The sequence below is a fragment of the Sparus aurata genome, chromosome 5 (genome assembly GCF_900880675.1).
Source record: "Sparus aurata chromosome 5, fSpaAur1.1, whole genome shotgun sequence".
In the NCBI taxonomy this organism is placed as follows: Eukaryota; Metazoa; Chordata; class Actinopteri; order Spariformes; family Sparidae; genus Sparus; species Sparus aurata.
In genome coordinates, this window is record NC_044191.1 from 34,138,704 (window position 1) to 34,159,179 (window position 20,476).

At 43.3% G+C, this 20,476-nt stretch overlaps 1 pseudogene; it reads left to right on the forward strand.

Annotated features, from left to right (window-relative positions):
• The first annotated feature begins 11,580 nt into the window (after positions 1-11,580).
• On the forward strand, positions 11,581-12,470 carry LOC115581438 (E3 ubiquitin/ISG15 ligase TRIM25-like; annotated as a pseudogene).
• The last annotated feature ends 8,006 nt before the right edge of the window (positions 12,471-20,476 follow it).

Genomic DNA, 20,476 nt, shown 5'->3' on the forward strand with positions numbered 1-20,476 from the left:
CAAGTATAAAAAAAACAAAAGGTGTTTCTTGGAAAGTCAAAAAAAGTGTTTGTTTGTAACCGAGGTGTTAAAAAGAGCACCTGTTTATTTTTTAAGTGTATGCAGCAAAAGCAGTTTTGTTTGAAACATAAAAGAGAAGTAACAATTTTAAGAAGCTGTAAAATGCATTTATAACTGTCATTTATTGAATTGACATTAAGGAAATATTTTGCCATTAAACTTATTTCATTTTTTGTATTAATAAATACCTGTGAGGGTTTTGTATTTAAAGTACAGTTGTGGTGGTCATTATTAAAGTAACATATAAAATAGTTGTATTTTCCTACAACGAGCCCAGGCCCAGTCTCATTGTATTAATCACTCCAGCTTTTCTTTAACTAAATGGGACCTGAGTTACACAGTGCTTTCCACAAGCGCCGGCTGCCGGCCATATAGCCGACTACACAGTTAACTCCAGCCGGCTACTTTAATGACTATTATTTTTCGATTTTAATAAAGTTAAATGTTTTTCTAACAGACAGACAATAATGTCAAACTGAACCGCACTCATTAAAATTGTGATTCGCTGTGCTTGTACTGATAATAATCACAAATTACTCCGATCATCGCCGACTTCATTGATCACAAGGGAGAGAAACTCATCCGCGGCCCCGACACGCGGTGTGTGTGCGCGCGCACTCAGCGGAGTCAGTGTGTCGGCCGTCGGAGGCGAGAAGCAGGGCTCACCATAATACGCTTATTTTGTCACCGGTAATCCACTCTTCTCTTCCAGCGTCCATTTAGCAATACCTGCGACACGTGCTGGCATCAAAAAACACTGTCGGTTGTACAAATGAAACCAAACGGACTCTAAGAGTGTATTTTCATTAGTTGCTAAGGGAGAAACGTTCACTGAGTGTTGAATTGTGTAGCCACCACTGCAGACTGTGAAGGTGTCATGCACCGACAATAAGATATTTACAAGCCCAGAACGCCTCATGATGCAATATTATGTGAGCTTGTATAGCCTATTATTTATTATTTTCAGTGCGCAAATCACAGTTTTTATTGGTGCATTAGCGTCTGGCATACTTAGTTACACTAATGAATAAAAGAAGATGCGATATTTTGTAATAATAATGATATAATATATAGAGTAGATATTGATGCTGATAATAATAATAATCATAATATTAATAATAATAATAATAATAATAGAGCAAATGTCTGAGAAATTTATATAGGCTGCCTGTTCTGCAGGCACACTTAGGCTAATAATAATAATAATAATGTAACATTATTATTATTATTATTATTATTATTATTATTATTACATTTTACACTGGGGGGGGGGGGTGATCTTATACACTGGTATAAGATCACCCCCCCCCCGGCTGGCTACTTATGTATTATGGCTGGCTAGTCTGTGTCTTAGTGGAAAGCCCTGGTTACAGTATTATAACCCAAAGCAGGAAAAGTGTCTTGATGAGGGGCACAACATTTTTGCTGCCAATTTTCAGTCTTTGAAGTGGTTGTCAGAACATGTCTAACTACAAAAAAGGGGGTTGGATTTGTAAAACTTCTGCAAAGTCTAGCCAAACTAATTATTTTATGTACGTGACATTGTCCCGATGAAAAGTCTGTGAGCAAGCAGGCTGGGCCGAGAGGAGAGACACTAATGTGTATGCACGATGGGGCTGAGGCGAACTGGGAAGAGACAAAAGCCTTTTTGGCTCACGTTCTCTAACTGGAATTAACAAGCACCAGACCTTAGAGTCTGGTATCCAACTCTCGTAATGATTATGAAACACCTCCTCCTAGGGCTGGGCGATTAATTTAATTTTGATTTTGATTTTGGCTTCTCACGATCATGAAAACACTGTAATCGAAGAAAAATGATTAACGTGCCGCTGCGCGTCGTGTATGCAAATTACTGCGCTGTAAAAGCACAGTGAACGCACCTGTGTCGCCTGCAGCTGCAGCAGTGAGTGTGTTAATATGGATCAATTGTGGAACGAGAGATTGAGAACATGGCAGAAAAGCAGCCTGAGCCTTTAGTTGAAAAGAAAGGTAGGACAACTTCGGTAATTTGGAGACATTTTGGCTTCAAATCGTCTGACGTGGAGCAGAAGGAGATTGTTTGCAAAGTCTGTCACACCGTCGTGTCTGCACCCCAGGGCAACACGACACATTTATTTAACCATAAAGTGGTCTATGACAAAGTATTGAAGGAGCAAAAGACCCAAAAATGTGCAAGAGCGTCAACTTCAGCCACAGCCACCGCCACCGCAACACAGTCCTCCATTGACGACACTCTTTACAATGCCGCTCCATATCCCACTGGCTCCCGGCGACAGCGAGAGACAACGGAGGCTGTGACATTCATGCTAGCTGAGGACATGTGCCCTATCAGTACAGTTAGCAACCCAGGCTTCAAGACACTGGTCAACGCTTTGGACAAGCGGTACGTGTTGCCATCACGCAAACATACAAATATTATTATCATTTACTGTTTTACTTGTTACTAATCTATCTGGTTGTTTTTCTAAAAGTTATATTTAAAGTTGAGTTTTGGTAGCTCAGTAAATACTTTTTTTGAAATCAGTGAATAGTCGTGTTCATTAATCGTGATTTCAATATCAATCAAAATAATCGTGATTATTATTTTTAGCATAATCGCCCAGCCCTACCTCCTCCTACCGACAGCGGCACAGAAGCATGAGACTGTTTTATCAAACAGCTCCTCATGAAGTTTTGATTCCCTGGTATCATGTTTTCTCATGTTTGGGAGAAAATCATAGCTGGTGAACGGTAACCTGACAGCTAAGACAAACTCAGGTGCTTTCCCTTCAGGTCACGTTCATGCAGCCGCAAACATTCCTGGAAGACAGATCAGCCATTTTCTTTATTTCTCATCAGAGCTGAATGGAGAGCACCACGCTGCGTAACTATCACCTCCAGTGATATCATCATGGCGGGGTTTACTCTCCGTGGCATTCAGCGCACCAGTGATTATTACGAGGCGCCGTCGGAGGGTAAACAACCTCCACACGTGCACACGTACCCCCCCGCGAGTCGAGATGTCACCAAAGCCCTGCCAGTCATTATCCGTCAGCATGCTGAAGCTAATTGCCCCAGCTCTGCAGGCTTCTGCTTAATGAGGGGAGGCTCTCCGGGCCCACATGGAGCGCCAGGTCAGCTGACCAGGTGGAGGCAGAGCTTATTAAACAGTGATGGGGATGAAAGGGTGGGGGTTAATGCATTTTTTACAGACATGGTGTCAGAACATGGCTGTGATGCGTACGTGTGTCTGAATTAGCCATGTGTGTCCAGATTCAAAAAATAATTGCAGGTTTTTAACACCCAGGAGCATCATTCCTGTCAGTTCTGATTAGAGTTTAAATGCAATGCGATCAGGGAAAAATGTTGCTCCTTTTCAGTCGAATACATCATGTTTAAGATGCAGATGGTATTTTTGTAATCATTTCCTTCAAATAGTATAGTACAGCTCATGGTTTTGAAAAGATTTCAGGTTCAACACATGAGACAAATAACCACATCATTTTCAAGCCAGTCATTTTCTCTTTTGCCACTTTGGGGGTTGGAGGAACAAGTCGTAAACATAATACTGGCATGACTTTAAGACAAAAAGGCAAATTTGTTAGCAAGCAATTGCATAATTACACATCCAGCAGTTGTGGGGAAATATAATCTAATGTAATAATATAACCAACTCTTTTCTGTATTTCCATAAAGTGTTGTTGGCGTCACAGTGACGTTTCCCTCTCCATTCAGCAGTCAAATTAAGTGTGAAGTAGGCGACATTATGGTGGTTTTCAGCAGGTTGATGTCACGAGGTTGAGGGAAAAAGGAGGTGGACACAAGCGCAGTTACTCTCAGGAGGCAGGATCAGGGGAAGCAGAGGGCAAGCTTTATTAAAACCAAAGCTGAACTAGTGCAACAAACAAAGGGAGCAAGACCAAAACTAGACAAAAATCTGGCACGGCAGAAAAGCGACTGGCACGGCAGAAAAGCATCAGCCGCAAGTGTGAGTAATGTTTGTCTGCATTTCATCTTGCAAAACTGGATGTAACTCTTGAGTCCAGGTGTTGCTTGGTATTTTGAAAAATCAGCAAACTCTTTTTACATGAGTGTGAGTTTGTGCAGTAAAGCTAGCTAGCAAGAAGCTAGCTACTTGACAGCCATGGCTTCCGACAACACCACCCTCATAAAAGCAAATAAACAAATATCTGACCTCAAAGACGACATCCGTCGACTCTCCCAGGAGTTGCAGAAGAAACAGGCCCTGTTGACCTCCTGTCTGGACATTGCCCATGAACAATCCATGCAAATAGTCTCACTCAAAGCGGCCCTCCAGGATACTGCTCCATGGGATACCTCCACCTGTCTGCGGCCTTTCACTTCCTCAACCCCCAGCCTCCAGTCATCCTGGGCTGAAGTTGTGATCCGCGGCAGAAAGGGAGCCCAGGATACGACTGTCTCTCCTCCTCGCCTGAGCCTCTCCAACCGCTTCGACACCCTGGCCGACAATCCAGATCTCCGCCCGGTCCCGGGAGGCCCCGCCACCTGCTCTCTACACACGGCTGCTGGCGGTCGTACGGCTCCTGGCTCCGGGGGCTGCCTGCTTCAGGGAGCCGCTGGCCCCTCTCCACCTGCGACCGCTGGTGCTCCGGACTCGGTCTCGGGCGCCTCCACGTCCAGGATGGCTGGCCCTACACCTGCGGTGAAGGAGGTTAGCTCCCCCGAGGCTAGCGCTTCCCCGCCGTTACCCGCCGGTGCCCGGAGCAGCTGTGCTTCGGTCACGGATCGCCAGCTGTCTTCCAGGACAACCATCTCTACTTCTCGCCGCAAATTCCTGAAGGAAGCCGTTCTCCGACTCTCTGGAGGCGTGCGCCACCCGACGTTGCTGGCGGACTCTCTTCCTCCTGGGGCCGAGGCGGCCGACCCACCGCAACACCTGTCCTGCCGGGCACAGTCGCTGATCCTGCCGTCAGCACACGCCCCAGATGCTGGATCACCACCATCCCTTCCGGCTCAACCTCATCCTCACCCACTCTTTCCACCAACCACCCTGATCATTGGGGACTCCATTACACGAAATATCCGCTTTTTCAACGCCACCACCTGTTGTCTCCCCGGTGCCACAGTCCTGGATATCCTGGAAAAACTTCCTCGGCTGCTGCAGTCTCTCCCGTCCTCCATTACCCGACTAGTTATGCACGTAGGGACCAACGACATGGCTCGGGGTGCCTCTGAACTGACAAAACGTGCTTTTATCTCCCTCCTGGACTTCCTTCGCACTTGTGGAAAATCTGTTTTTATTTCTGGCCCCATTCCCACATTTGGTCGCGGCGACGTGCGCTTCTCCAGATTATTAATGCTCAACACCTGGCTCAAACCTGCCTGCTACATCCGAGGTCTTAACTTTAAGGACAATTTTAATCTCTTCTGGAACCGCCCCTCCTTTTTTAAATCCGATGGCATCCATCCTAGCACCACAGGTGCTCGCATGCTTGCAGCCAATATCCAGTATTCCGTACATCATGCTCCACGTGACTGACTATTTACACCACACACCCCCTCCTTTGACATTCTTCCTCACCCCATGCCAGCAGCAGTACAAAGCACAGTCCAGCTCTCTAGCGCCCCCGTCCCTCCCACTCAGCCCATAAAATCCATCTGGTCCAACTCCCGTCCCCCTTCACGCAACACTGGCCGGGCCGTTGACCACAGTGTCCTAGCCTCCCTGCCCCGGTCGGCTAGTAGCACTGCCAATTGTGAAAGCACCACTGTCAACTTCGGTTTACTCAATATCCGTTCACTCACGAGCAAGGGCCATCTTATCCAGGATCTCATCACTGACCATAAGTTTGACTTTTTCTGTTTAACTGAAACCTGGCAACAATCCAACGACTTCTCCCAACTCAACGAATCTACTCCTCCGGCATTTACTTACACCTGTCAACCCCGTGGCACCGGCCGGGGAGGGGGTCTCGCAATAATCCAACACGAGAAGTGGAAAGTCTCGCTGGTGCCTACCCCTGCTTTCACCTCCTTCGAATCCACTGTTTGTCAGCTCTCTGGACCGACTCCCACCATCATTGCTACTGTTTACAGGTCCCCAAAACCAAATATTGACTTTCTACATGACTTTGCTGCTCTGCTCACCCACCTATCCACCCTTTCGCCAAACAACATAGTACTGGGAGATTTTAACATTCACATGGACAATACCAACAACCCACTTACCAAAGACTTTACATCCTGCCTCGACAGTTTTGGATTTCAACAGCACACCGATACCACCACTCACTCCAAGGGTCACATTCTGGACTTAATCTGCTGCTCTGGTGTTTCCCCTTCCGATCTAACTGCAGTTGAACTCCCCATAACCGACCACATCCTCCTCTCATTTAATGTAAATCTCTCTCTCTCCACTACCAAGCTCCCCCGTCTCATTTCTTTTCGCAATATTAAGGATATTAACTTAGATTCCCTCTCCTCCAGCATTGACTCCCTCATGGCCACTCAGAACTCACTCACCCTCGAACAGCTGGTTTCAGACTACAACACTGGACTCCAACAGATACTCAACTCCCTTGCTCCGCTAAAAACCAGATCTGTCTCCTTCTCCCTTTCCGCTCCCTGGTTTACCCCTGAACTTCGACTTATGAAAGCTAAAGGACGACAACTCGAGCGGCTATACAGGAAAACTGGACTTCATATTCACAAAGACATTTACAAAAATCATATGTTGCATTACAAGAACTGCATTACCCAAACCAAATCCAATTATTACACTGCTATAATCTGTTCCAACAAAGGTAACACTAAATCACTATTCTCACTGTACAAGAATATCACCCAAGCCCCAGAATCTCTACCATCTCACCTCTGTTCAACTGCTTTCTGTAACTCCATCATGTCATTCCTCAGTCAGAAAATCCAGATGATCCACCAACATCTCAGCTCACAAACCACCCTCAATGTCATATCCGAGCTTCCTCCTCCTACCCACTTTTTCTCCTGCTTCCAGCTCCCCACCTCCGCAGAAATTTCAGATCTTATCCGCAAGTCCAAGCCATCCACCTGTCAGCTAGACCCTATCCCCACGGTTCTGGTCAAAGCCTGCCTCCCTTCCCTGGTCCCTCTCATCGCTGCCATCATCCACTCCTCTCTCTCCACTGGAACTGTTCCTACACCATTCAAGACTGCTGCAATTACCCCAATTTTGAAAAAACCCGGTGCAGATCCCACAAACTTCAATAACCTACGTCCAATCTCTAATCTCCCCTTCATTTCCAACGAATAACCAACGACCTCCTCATGGCAGCTGATACTGGTTTACTCTCCATTCTCATCCTCCTCGATCTCAGTGCAGCCTTTGACACCATCTGTCACACCACCCTCCTCAAGAGACTGTCCTCCCTCGGTATCACTCATACTCCTCTAAACTGGTTCAAATCATATCTCTCCTGCCGTACTCAGTTTATCCAGCTCAAAACCTTCACACCCCAACCTTCCCCTGTCACCTCTGGTGTGCCTCAGGGCTCTGTCCTGGGGCCCCTCCTCTTTATCATTTATCTCCTTCCCCATGGCAATATCTTCCGCAAACATAACATCACTTTTCACTGTTACGCAGATGACACCCAGCTCTACCTCGCCAGCAAACCCACTTCCAACCTCCCTCCCTCCTCCCTTACCGACTGCTTAACTGAAATAAAATCCTGGTTCACTTCAAATCTACTAAAACTCAACTCTGACAAAACTGAGATTCTTCTCATTGGCACACAGTCAACACTTTCCAAAACCGACAGTTTCGCCCTCATCATTGATAACTGCTCCGTTTCCCCCTCCCCATAGGTTAAGAGTCTGGGTGTCATCCTCGACAGTACACTCTCCTTCCAATCTCACATCAATAACATCACCCGGTCTGCTTACTTCCACCTACGCAACATCAACCGCCTCCGCCCCTCCCTTACTCCCCATACCACAGCTATCCTCGTCCATAGTCTCATCACTTCCTGTCTGGATTACTGCAACTCCCTCCTCTCCGGTCTCACCCACAAATCCCTGCACAAACTTCAACTGGTCCAGAATTCAGCTGCCCGTGTCATCACCAGAACCCCCTCCATCCACCACATCACTCCCGTCCTACAGCAGCTCCACTGGCTCCCGGTCAAGTTCCGCATTGACTTCAAAATCCTTCTGCTAACATTCAAGGCCATTCACAATCTTGCCCCCCCATATCTTTCCAATCTTCTCCATATCGCCACTCCCTCTCGCACCCTCTGTTCATCCTCCTCCATTCTGCTGACTGTCCCCCCTGCCCGTCTCACCACCATGGGGAGCAGAGCTTTCAGCCGCTCTGCTCCCCGGCTCTGGAACTCTCTGCCACCCGAAATAAGGAACTTCACTACACTATCTGATTTCAAGTCCAAACTCAAAACACACCTGTTTAAGATCGCCTTTCTTAGTTAAATGAATTTTCTGTCCATTTTTACTGTTTTCTTCTCTTGTGTACTTTTGTGGCTTAAATTGTCTTTGTTTACTGTAAGGTGTCCTTGAGTGACAGAAAGGCGCCTATGAAATAAAATGTATTATTATTATTATTATTATTATTATTATTATTATTATTATTATTATTATTATTATTATTATTATTAAAAAGGACAAGCAAAGTAGCAACAAAGCTAAAACAGCTGAACAAAGTGCAAAAAAAAGGCATAGTACAAAGCAAAAATCAATAAAGTTAAAATCAAACATTGGAAAACCAGAAATCTAAATCCCCCCAAAAAACACATACCACTGGGAGACTGGAGACAGAAGGAACTCGGGAAGAACATCATACATCAGAAGCGACGAACTGACAAAGACTGAAGGAGAGACAAACTTAAATACAGAGACACACTGATGAGAGGATGAGGAGCAGGTGAGGAGAGGGGGGAAGGAGGAGGCCAGGTGAGTTAACGAGGGGGATGCACAGAGGAGAAAACACTGACAGACAGAGGGAGACAAACTGCAACAGGGGGAATACACAGGAGACACTGAAAGGACAAGAGACACAAGAGGGCATAGAATCAAAACATAAGACACAAGAGACACAACACAAACACACTGGATCATGAACCATGACAGTTAAGAAGCAAGAGTGAAGACAAAACTAATTTTACAATCCCAAATGTTTAATACTCGCTGCTCCAGCAGCTGTCTGTCAGTTAATGTTAACACACCTACTCGTTAAAGCTTTAATAAGAGTAACAAAATATATAGGTAACACTTTTTAATAACCATTATTAGTAAGTTCTTTATAAGACATTAGTTAATGATGAACAAATGAACAAAACATTAATAAACCTTTGTAAATGATTAGTTAATACTAAATTAACATATCACAAATATGTTGTTAAGTCATCTGAAAATGACTTGTTAACCATGAAATATTCATGAACAAATCATTAGTAAATGATTACTTAATGATATATTGACATATTATGAATGACTTGTGAGCCAGTCAGAGTGATTATAAGAAATTATTATTAATGAATGCAGTTAACATACCACAAATATGTTGTAAGTCATCTACAACTGATTAGTTCATGAAGAAATATTCATGAACTAATCGTTAGTAAATGTTTAACTAATGCTTTGTTATATAATGAAAGAGGCCTGGTCTTCATCTTTTATAACTCATGTGTAAATGTATCACTGAATCATCTATAAGTCATTTACAAGTGCTTTTGCATCCCCCTAATCTAAAGTGTAAACACTTCATCACCAGAGAATGTGTTCATATCATTTGTAGTTCTTCCTTACCTGTTACCAGTGACGGACTGGTAATCTGGAATTTACGCAGATGCCAGAGGGGCCGCCGGCCCTCGTGGGCCATTTGAGCCAGCCAATTAATCAGAAAGCGGCCCCAAGATCGTGTCTCTCAGCCCCCTTTCCTTTCAAGCGTTAATAAAGTTCTTACGCTAAATGAAAGCCAAATGTCTGCCAATTCTTCACACCAAACAGTGCAGAAATCTAATGAGTATTTATATACCACATACGAGTCTCTATGTCACAGTCGTGGTTACACTCTACAGTCACAAACTTTTATATTAGACTGCATTGTTTTGTAGCGAAATGTCTAATTCAAATGTTAAAAAACGTACATGTTTGAAATAAAACAAATCTACCTCCATTTTTTAATTTGATTATTTGTTTGCAAAAGTTAAAATGAAGCCATGCCTTCTGGGAATTTCAAGACTGAATCGAGTAGACCGTCTGCGTGGTTGTTGGAATATCCCCGATATCCCCAGTCGAGGTCAACAGCTCCCCACCTCCACTGTAAACAGTGTTGGTGGAGGACTGCTTCCACTCCTGAGACGCCGGATGGTTAGCCAGAATTTCTTCGAGGCCGACCGATAGTCCTCCTCCATGGCCTCCCCGAACTTTTCCCAGACCCGAGTTTTTGCCTCTGCCCGTGCTGCCGCACGCTTGGCCTGCCGGTACCCGTCAGCTGCCTCAGGAGCCCCCCAAGTCAACCGGGCTCGATAGGACTCTTTCTTCAGCTTGACAGCATCCCTTACTTCCGGTGTCCACCACCGGGTTTGAGGATTGCCACCACGACAGGCACCGGAGACTTTACGGCCACAGCTCTGGACAGCCGTGTCAACAATGGAAGTGTAGAACATGGTCCATTCGGACTCAATGTCCCCAGTTGGAGCACTCTCCAGTACCCCTCCCAGGGACTCCAAGAAGGCCGGGTACTCTGCACTGCTGTTGGCCCATAAGCCGAAACAACAGTGAGAGACCTATCTCCGACCTGAAGGCGCAGGGAGGCGACCCTCTCGTTCACCAGGGTGAACTCCAACACATGGCGGCTGAGCAGGGGAGCTATAAGCAAGCCCACACCAGCTCGCTGCCTCTCACCTTGGGCAACTCCAGAGTAGAAGAGAGTCCAGACTGTGCGCTGAGGTTAGCCCGACTATCTCTAGCCGGTATCGCTCAACCTCCCGCACTAGCTCAGGCTCTTTCCCCTCCAGCAAGGTGACATTTCATGTCCCCATGGCTAGAGTCACCGTACAGGGATTGGGTCATCGGGGCCCCCGCCCACGACTGCCACCCAAATCACACCGCACCGGCCCCTTCTGAACCCTCCTACGTTCTGAATCGCCCCCGACTGTCAGTCAGCTGTTTTCAACCAGTAGAAGAAAGTGAAGAGAATCAGAGAAATATCAGCAAAGCCTGAGGAGCCAAGAAATATTTTACAACTGCAAACTTTGATGTTTTCAAGTGTGGAGCAGGTTTTAACTGAGGCTCTGTTGTAAAAGAGGGAGCAAAGTTCAGATTGATAGAGCTGCTCCTCGTCCTGGAGTGACTCGCAGCTCCATCAGCCCTCCCTCTTCTTCCTCCTCTCACACAGCAGCTCCACTCTGTCACTATATTTCCTTGTTCCCTCCCCTTCATATCTACAGTCTGTGGATGGGCGTAACTGAGCTGACAGACCTCATTCGCTGCACAAACACATCCTGTTCAGATCAGAGCTCAGACTAGTTTCAGTTATCAGGAAGTGAAACTCAGACGGTCGTTGACACTGAGAGGTGAAATGGCAGCAGTTCAGCTGGACCAAGAAACAATTTCTTGTCCGATCTGTTTGGATCTACTGAAGGATCCGGTGACTATTCCCTGTGGACACAGCTACTGCAAGAACTGTATTAAAGACCACTGGGACACAGAGGATGAGAAGGGGATCCACAGCTGCCCTCAGTGCAGGAAGAGCTTCACACCGAGGCCTGAGCTGCTGAAAAACACCATGTTAGCAGTTTTAGTGGAGCAGTTGAAGAAGACTGGACTCCAAGCTGCTCCTGCTGATCTCTGCTATGCTGGACCTGAAGATGTGGCCTGTGATGTCTGCACTGGGAGGAAACTGAGAGCAGTTAAGTCCTGTTTGTTCTGTCTGGCTTCTTTCTGTGAAAAACACCTCCAGCCTCACTTTGAAATCCCTGCCTATGGAAAACACAAGCTGGTGGAGCCGTCAGACAAGCTCCAGGAGAACATCTGCTCTCGTCACGATGAGGTGATGAAGATGTTCTGTCGTACTGATCAGCAGTGTATCTGTTATCTCTGCCCTGTGGACGAACATAAAGGCCACGACACAGTGTCAGCTGCAGCAGAGAGAGCTGGAGGGGAGTCGACACAACATCCAGCAGAGAATCCAGGACAGAGAGGAAGATGTGAAGCTGCTTCAACAGGAGGTGGAGGCCATCAATGGCTCTGCTGATAAAGCAGTGGAGCACAGTGAGAAGATCTTCACCCAGCTGATCCGTCTCATGGAGGAAAGACGCTCTGATGTGAAGCAGCAGGTCAGATCCCAGCAGGAAACTGAAGTGAGTCGAGTCAAAGAGCTTCAGGAGAAGCTGGAGCAGGAGATCACTGAGCTGAAGAGGAAAGACGCTGAGCTGAAGAAGCTCTCACACACAGAGGATCACAACCAGTTTCTACACAACTACCCCTCACTGTCAGCACTCAGTGAGTCTACACACTCATCCAGCATCAAGATCTGTCCTCTCAAGTACTTTGAGGATGTGACAGCAGCTGTGTCAGAGGTCAGAGACAAACTACAGGACGTCCTGAGAGAGACATGGACCAACATCTCACTGACAGAGACTCAAGTGGATGTTTTACTGTCACAACCAGAGAACAAGACCAGAGCTGGATTTTTAAGATATTCACGTGAAATCACACTGGATCCAAACACAGCACACACACGTGTATTATTGTCTGGGAGCAGAAAAGCAACATTGGGTCAACAACAGTCTTATTCTAGTCACCCAGACAGATTCACTGGGTGGCAGCAGGTCCTGAGTAGAGAGAGTCTGACTGGACGTTGTTACTGGGAGGTGGAGTGGAGAGGAGGAGCTGGTGTAGCAGTTGCATACAAGAATATCAGCAGAGCTTTGGTATCACATGAAAGCTTATTTGGATACAATGACAAATCTTGGATGTTAGATTGTTCAAAAGACAGTTATTACTTTTACTACAACAAAGTCATTACTCCCATCTCAGGTCCTCGATCCTCCAGACTAGGAGTGTACCTGGATCACAGTGCAGGTATTCTGTCCTTCTACAGCGTCTCTGACACCATGACTCTCCTCCACAGAGTCCAGACCACATTCACTCAGCCTCTCTATGCTGGACTTCAATTTGGCTGGCCTTATGGAGACTCTGCTGAGTTCAGTAAACTCAAATAGACTGAAGTCATTTCAGGGTCAGTAGGTTAAATTGTGTGTTTCATTCCTTCAGACTTGTTGTGTTTCCATCATTGTTGCTGAGAGCTGATTGTTGTGGCATTTCTTCACTGCACACAGATCAACCTGTCAATCAAACATTGTGGGCGGTACTTTGCCGCCTTCTTGTTGTTGTGTAAATGTTGGACTTTCTTCAGGCGGCGCTCCTTCCTGTGTCTGTTCAGCCACGGAGGCTCTCGCTGCTCCTGATGACTTCACTTCACATGATCCTAATCAATAAGGAGATGCCTCATTATTTGCTTGTACATAGCTGAGATTCTGCTCCAACACACTGATTGTGTGGATGAAGTGAATCTGATCATGAAATCACTGAACAAGAGTGGTTTAACAGACTTTACTGACGGGACGTTTGAACAAACTGAAGCTTTAAATCATGAATAAACAAACATGAACGAAGTCTTCTCTCCTCGTCTTCATTCAGGGTTTCATACAGAGCTGACGGAGAACATGTCAAACTAATATGAGAGTTCATAACTAGAAGAATGTCTTTTACTCATAATATAAAATGGTCCTGACTTCATGTTATAAAACAATAAGTGTAACAAAATACAAGATAAAACATTCAGATATCAATAATCTGGTTGGACTCTTGCTCCACTAGCTTGTCATTTAAATTTGTATTGGCAGCCAGAGAGTCAAAGATAATAAGACACAATCAAATTAATCGTAGTTACCAATACATTTTTCAGTTCATGTGAAGTAAAAGTGATAGAACAACAAAAAAACAAAAAAAAAAAAACAAGGCAAAACCTAAATAAACATAAAACACATACAAAGGCAATAAGTATGGTTTACATATACAATAAATAAATACATTTAGTGGGGAAGAAAAAGGAGGAAAAAAAGATGAAAAAAAAACAGTGTGGTGATGTACAGAAATCATATTTATCTAAGTAGCTCAGTGGGAGGGGAGGATACAATTTGTAAACTATTACAGGCCAGGTGTGTTCAGGCTGATTGAACTCAAACCCAACCAGAAGCTTCAGGATATTTCAGGGTCCTCTGGAAAGAGGGTAACCTGCGTATCATATTCATTATTTCTCTCCATAAGAGAGAATGTTCCTCATTACACTTTTCCAGAATATTGGAGGCAGCTCCCTCCATAGAAATTGTCTCTAGGAAAGTTTGCAACCATCTTCTTTTATCGGTGGTCCGCGTCATTCCACTTGGTAGCGATGAGTCTTTTGGCTGTTATACATCCGGTTATTATAATTTGTTTGTTGTATTTTGGCCGTGCCCCCTTGTCCATGTAGTTCAATAGACATAATGTCGGGTCGCAAACAACATGGTGACCAATAATTCCACCCAGGGACTGTGTTACACTTTCCCAGAAGGATTTTATTTTTGGAGTCCATACCATGTGGAAAAATGTACCTTTTTCTTGTTGACAGTGCCAACAGCAGTCAGACAGAGGAGTTCATACCGTGCAGTCCAACAGGGGTAAAATACGTTCTTTGTATAATATTACAATTTAGGGCTGGGCGATATGGCCTTTTACTAATATCCCGATATTTTTAGGCCATGTCACGATACACGATATATATCTCGATATTTTCCCTTAGCCTTGAATTAACACTTTGGTGCATACAATCATGCCAGTATGATGATTCTACATGTCTACATTTAAAACATTGTTCAAACTGCATAAATATATGCTGATTTCATGGATTAAAGCAAAAAAAAAATCTTTTGACTGAAATGTTTTTTCGAGCTGTAGCCAAGTCATATTCCCCATTTGTAATTTGTGAAACATGTTACAGGGCACGTTACTTGACACATGCTAAAAAAATAAGCTATGATTTACAGCCTCACCCCACACCCTGTTCTCTAATGCAGACATCAAGTTTAAATATTTGACCAACAGTGTTTTACAGGAGGATGATCTGAACAGCTGTTCTATTCACACTTAAAATGTTTTTTGTCTTTTCAATGTAATTTTCAATCTATGAAATCAAACTGCCATTTTTTTTGCCAAGCTTCCCAAGTTCTACTCTTTCAAATAATCAACCATCTACGGAACTTTTCAGTATGCTATTTTTCTACTTCTTCTTCTCATCATCATTATCATTACTTGTTAGTGGTATTAATAATATTGTTTAAAGTGAGCCTCTTATCGTTTAACAGAAAAATACATCATACAAACAGCAACTTTTGCATTCTTGTCAGTCTGATGGCGAGTTATCTGTCAAACTAACCAAAAACTTCTTATTGATCATTATAAAGTTTCAGGGCGTTCCTGTAACCATGGTAACTGACGGTGCCAGAGGGGAGGGAGAGACGCTGAATGAAGCCGTTTACACAGATACACTGCAGACAAAGTCCAGACTGTAGTTGTTATTTCACACATGTAGCACACAACAGGAGACCCTCCGTGTCAGTTCTCACGTGTTGACTAAACTCAAAAACTAATTGGTAACGTAGCAGCGCGACAAGTCCTTGCTAGCTAAGCAGCTAAAAGTTAGCGCCGCTCTGTGTTTAGATCCTGCCCTGTGTGGGACACTACACTGTCATTGGTCAGGCGCACACACGCTGTTAACAACACCATTGGCTGTAGAGTGTGACAATCTGTCAATAAAGATCAGCCAACACTTGTTCTCCTCCGAACTAAATCGATCTCATAAGTCGCCTCTGTGAAGTTTAAATGACGGAAATCTGTCGTAGCGACAGAGAACTTTAATCCATGCATACTTTACGTCCTCCCTCTTGTAGCCAAACCACCGCCAGACGATGGATCCTGCGTTGTTTTTCTTGGGAATTAATTCATAGCACCTGCTGCTGCCGCTACCTGAGACCTCTGCTGCTACATGCTGCCGGGCGTATGACGTTGCACGCACGACAGAAAGCGATGTACGTAACTAGGTGCGTTTGTTTCATCTCTCTGTGCGGAGAGATGAGAGTGAGAAATACCTGTAGTTCAGTGCCCGCGACTAAAAGCAGCTGCGTGACAATTGAATGTATACTCGAGTATTCACGATATAGTCATTTTCTACATCCCACAGAGAACAAGCCACGATACATCGAGTATATTCGATATATCGCCCAGCCCTATTACAATTTATCATTTTAGCAGATTTTGATATTTTATATAAATCTCTCCAAATTTGACTCCAGTTTTCCATTCCTAATGGTCTGTCCAGATCAGTTTCCCAGTTTCTTTGAACCATATTCCAGTTATTTCCTTTTGGGCTGTTTAACATTTTATAAAGTTTAGGAGCAATCTTATGTTTCTGTTTGAACATTGATTCAAGAATGATTTCCAGCTCTGATACTGTGGATATTTTAACCACTTCACTGAAATAAGACATCAGGTGAGATCTTATTTGCATATAAGTTAAGTAATCCTTGTCGTCAATTCTGTATGAATCTGAAAGTTCGGCAAAATATTTTAATTTTCTGTCCCTGGTGTTTATCAAGTCACCAATAGTTCTTATACCTTTACTTTCCCAAAGTTCATTTTTAAGAGGTTTGCCATTCAAGGTAAGCTTATAGTTGTTCCACAAGGGGACATTTAGAGAGTTGTTAACTTTAAATTGATCATATCTTGAATTTTGTTCACCATAGAGCAAGAAAAATGAATCAGAGAATTGTCCTTTTTTTTTCTTTTTTTACATATAGGAGCATACCACATCCCTCGTAATGAAAGGTTGTCTTTTTGCATATCTAAGGCTTCCTGTCCAATGCTTTCCCAGCTGGTATCTATAAATTCAGCCCCGTAACCCTACTTCAAGGGATATCTAGTGGTAAATGCTATATATTATTTGTATACATTTGGGAGGCTGAGGCCCCCCATGTCCCCATCCACGTACATGTTTTTAACACTGACCCGAGGGGTCTTGTTATTCCAGATAACATTTCTGAAAAGAACTTCAATTTCTTTTAAAAACTTTTTATCTAGGGGAAGTGGGATGGCAGCCATAAGAAAACTTATCCTCGGTAGGACATTAATTTTTATAGTATTTATTCAACCCCAGATAGTCAGTGGGAGGCTTTTCCACCTTTCTATATCTGCCTTAATATTATTAATAAGGTTTTTTAAATTATTTCAAAGTTACACCAAGATAACGCATTCCCTCAGGAGACCATTTGAATGGCAAACCAATAATATGTGATTTAAAGCAGTAACATTTAAAGGTAGAGCTTCAGATTCATCTCAGTTCACCTTACAACCTGAAATGGAGCCAAAATCTTTCACTGTCTCCAGAATATATTTAAGAGAGGTGGGTGAGTCAGATACTGTCAACAATATGTCATCCACAAAAAGACCTAGTTTTATTTCTGTTACGTGGGCTGAACACCTTTAATATTATGGTTATTTCTGATTGAAATGGCCAGAGTTTCTAATGATAAAATAAAGAGCAGAAGGCTCAAATTTACACCCTTGCGAGGTCCCACGGTTAAACTGAAATTGATTAGAAATTCTACTGTTTGTAATAATTTTGGCTTTTGGTTGTGAATAAATCAAAGAAATATACTTAATGAAATTGGGACCAAATCCAAATTTATACAGTGTTTTGAAAAGATAGGGCCATTCAATGCGGTCGAACGCCTTTACGGCATCCAACAATACCGCAATAGCTGGAGTGACCAATGAGTTGGCAAAGTACATTATATGAAATAACTCACACATGGTATCCACAATTTGCCTTGGATTTTACAAATCCAATTTGATCTATGTGAATAAGTTTAGGAATAATTCCTTCTAATCTTCTTGCAAGATTGTAGCACAATCTTTTCTCTCTGAATTCAGGACAGAGGTAGGGCGATATGCTGCACATTGTAAAGGGTTCTTATTTGTTTCGACACGTCTGAAGCTTGAAATGCTGCTTTGGCTCAGGATGAGATTCTTTCTTACTTTTTAAAAAAAAAAAAAATTTTATTGATTTTTTTCCAATGAAAAACAAAACACAGACATGTAAATATACACTCAGAACAGGTACATCAGACAGGGTCATCTACAGCAAAACACAATGACAGGTTCTGTAAAAAACAAAGGGTTGGCAGAAAACAGGCTGAAGGGTCGGATCCAGAGTCTTTAAGGGACCCACAGTTCTCCATTAGAGTCCACAGTGACACAAAATACCTTCCTTCGTACAGTCCCTGATGTCATCAGTAAAAAAACATAATTCCACACAGAATATACATTCAGTGGTAAGCTCACCTATTATCTATGTAGTCCCTCCATTTCTGCCAATATTGGTCAGCTTTTTCAGTGTTGTCTCAGGGAAAATGTTAACTTTTCCAAGTTGTGAATTTCTTCAATTATTCCTATCCAGTCTGAAATCGTCAGGCACTCCTTGCTCAGCCATTTCCATATTATCGCCTTTTTACTACATGCTAATAATAGCTGCAGTAGGTATCCGTCGTTTTTATTTATTTCAGTTGGTATGTTACCTAAGTATATGACTCCGAAACGGAGATCAGGCTGCAAAATTATTACTGATTTGATTGCTGCTGTAATATCTTCCCAATAAGATGAAATAATGGGACATTCCCAGAATATGTGAAAGTGGCCAGCTGACATATTGCCACACCCTCTCCAACATCGTCCTTGATCTGGATTATTGGTCTGTAAACTTCTGATTCTCTGAGTTATAAAAAATCCTACAGTGCATTTCCAGGTGAATTCCCTCCATAAATCTGAGCTGGAGGTGGTGGACAATGTCCTACAGATATTTAGCCAATCATCTTCAGTTAACTGTGTGTTAGCTTCTTTTCCCATCTTGATTTAATGTACATTGTGGAAAGACCTCTGTCCTCCTGTAGAGCTGAATACATCCTTGAAATCAGTTTTATGCTCAAATTTCCTTTGTAAGTATTAATAAATATCTCTATCAGGTTCATTCCTTCCTCTCCAATAGTTTTGATATTTTTTTAAAATTATCTCTCAATTGAAAATATCTGAAGAGATCCTGTTTCTCCAAATTGTGCTTTTCCCTGAGATACATAAAGTAAACTAGACCAGCATTAGTAGAGATTTTGCAATATGAGGTAATACCCAAGTTTGTCCATCGTGTAAACCTGCTGTCCAGCTCGGCCGCTGTGAATTCCGTATCAAATGCTACCCCGCGTAATAGTCGTGCATTTCTTTCATACTGACAGTCTTTGAGGATTTTGTACCATATGTTCAGAGGGGTTGCGATCCAGTTACTTAGTTTATCTCCCAGTAGGTACTTTTTCAAGAGGCATTTGTCTCCCAACACAGATGGGAGAGGTTCACATATAAAAATTTGTTCTAACTCCATTTTGCTTCACACTCCGGATCACACCAACCGACCAGGAAGCGAAGCTGTGCCGTTCTGTAATAATCCTCCAAACAGGGCAGGACCCTACCACCTTTATCTTTGGGCAACTGTAGTGTCTGATATCTAATCTGTGGCCTTTGTTTTGCCCAGATAAAAGTAGATATCATCCTGTTCCATTCATTAAATTGCTTTGGTGGTATCTCAATTGGTAACGTCTGGAAGAAGTACAGGAGACGGAGCAGCACGTTCATCTTAATTATGTCTATCCGGCTGTACATATTTGTCGGTAATAGGGACCAGAGGTTTAAGTCTGCCTTGATATCAGCTGTTATGGAAGTATAATTGTGGTCATAAATGGTAGTTAAATCTTTCGGTATTCGTATTCCAAGATACTTCATTATACTGTCTGTTGGTTTAAATGTGCTTGTTCTATAAATCTTTTCATTTGGGTTCAGATTAAAGGTTAAAGTTTGGGTTTTGTGTAGATTAAGTTTATAACCAGAGTAAAAGCCGAATTCTTCAAGTAAATGCAGTAATTTAGGAAGACTTACTTTGGGGTTGCTAAGGGTCATAAGAATGTCATCCACATATAAACAGATTTTATGCTGTGTGTTTCCAGTCAATACACCAGTTATGTCCTTATCCTCTCTTATCGCCTGAACCAGTGGCTCAATAAAAAGTGCAAAAAGTGTAGAGCTAAGTGGACAGCCCTGACAACACCCCCTCTCAAGAAATACTGTATTAGACAGGGACCCATTAATTTTTTATTCTGGCGGTGGGGGAACTGTATAAGGAGTTCAGACATCCAATTACCTGATTGTTGAAACCGAAACGTTTGAGAACCAAATACAAATATTCCCATCGAACGGAATGGAAGACACTCAACTGTTTTGTCACGAATGCTTCAAAGTAGATCATTAACTGTGTGAGACAACTATT